This window comes from Rattus norvegicus, chromosome 1 (genome assembly GCF_036323735.1).
Source record: "Rattus norvegicus strain BN/NHsdMcwi chromosome 1, GRCr8, whole genome shotgun sequence".
NCBI classification, from domain to species: Eukaryota; Metazoa; Chordata; class Mammalia; order Rodentia; family Muridae; genus Rattus; species Rattus norvegicus.
Window position 1 is genome coordinate 201,689,262 of NC_086019.1, and position 1,516 is coordinate 201,690,777.

A 1,516-nucleotide genomic window follows, 5' to 3' on the forward strand; every position below is an offset into this window, starting at 1 on the left:
GAGAGAGAGAGTGTGTGTGTGTGTGTGTGTGTGTGTGTGTGTGTGTGTCTGGGTTGTCCCTCTCCTGGCATGCCCGTGCCAGGAGGACATTGGAGCTTCTTTGTCAGATTGCACCCATCATTTGAGGCAATGTCTGGAACCTGCTAGGCTGGCAAGCCCCAGTCGTGTTCTTGTCTCCGTCCTCTGGAAACTGGAGTTATAATTGTGTACTGACTCATGGGTTATGTGCGTGCTGGGATACTACTCCAGTCTTGATGGTTGTGTGGAAGCACTTTTTATCTCCTGAGTATCTCTGGCCTGTGTACTTCGCTCTGAACAGTTTCTTTCTTGGCAGCCTCCTTCTCATCTTTTTGTTTAGATTTTATAATTTAACGGCTTGAGGGCTTTCATTAGGGCCTGAGTCTGCTCTGTCTTCCTGCTTCCCCTCTTGTTCTTGTATGATGACATTTTTCACCCACTGCTGTCACTTCTAGATAGAGGATAGCTGTTAGTAGACCATTGAGTCTTGTCTTATAGGCACATGTACTTTCTGTACATGAGGGTGCTTGTAATTTTACCCTTAAATAAGTTTTGTAATTATTTGACCCTCTGGTATTGAGCTTATGTTGTTTTCTTTTTACTGTGCCTACTACAACATTATTATGCTACATAATTGAGTTTTTAATGCCTTTTGATGATTCTATTGAGACTCTAAGGGTATTTATTTTAGCTGCACTAGAGGGGATTTATTAAGATGGGTGGCAGTAAAGTCGGGTGTGCTGTTGACAGGATTCCTGTGTGTCCAGTGACTGGAAAGAGCCATGTGCTATTCTGCGTGTGCTCCCTTCTAAACTCCTCTGTGGTCAGGAAACAGTCCACTTCTAACAGTAAAGGTCTTGGTAAGCTCTGTTAAGAGATGAAGAGGAGATGCCTTTCTCTCTTAGTTCTGCCTGAAAGATCTCCCAGGCAGTGCCCTTTTGAGTCAGCCTTGCAAGCTTGCTGGGTCTGCCCTTGAGTTAAGTAGTGACAGGGAACAGGTAGTCTTCATGGTGCTTTTTTTGTTACTTTATTTTTAATGAGGGTTGGAATTATTGCCGTCTCTGGTGCTTCATGTTGTCTAGATAAGGACTTATCTTATTCTAGTCTAAAGGACAGTAGGAAGGCCTGTAAAATATGGGTAAACCTCCATGACAGGTTATACACAGCACACTGTCTATCTAATACCCTACTTGCTTTTGAAATTCAACAGTACCACTCTGTAAATCTTCTGATAACTTAGTGAGATTGGCAGGAGGCAAAACTGGCTGGCAAAACTGGCTGGTTACCAGGCAGCAGAGGTAGGGGTTTTGTGTCACTTGCTGGCTTTAGCCCTGCCATTGAAGTTGGCCCTGCTTAGGAACGGGGTACAAATCAGATATTACAAGTACCTTGTCTTTCAGTTGCTCTGGAGGGCTGGCATGGGGATTGTCACCGAAAGTCTTTCAGTGCAGGGACTTTCTAATTTTTCAAACACATTAGTGACAAACAGAAATAGTCA

At 43.8% G+C, this 1,516-nt stretch overlaps 1 protein-coding gene across 4 annotated transcripts in view; it reads left to right on the plus strand.

Annotated features, from left to right (window-relative positions):
- Positions 1-1,516, plus strand: part of Glrx3 (glutaredoxin 3) — a 30,313-nt gene that overhangs the window by 17,852 nt on the left and 10,945 nt on the right. The gene's annotated exons all lie outside the window — the stretch shown is intronic.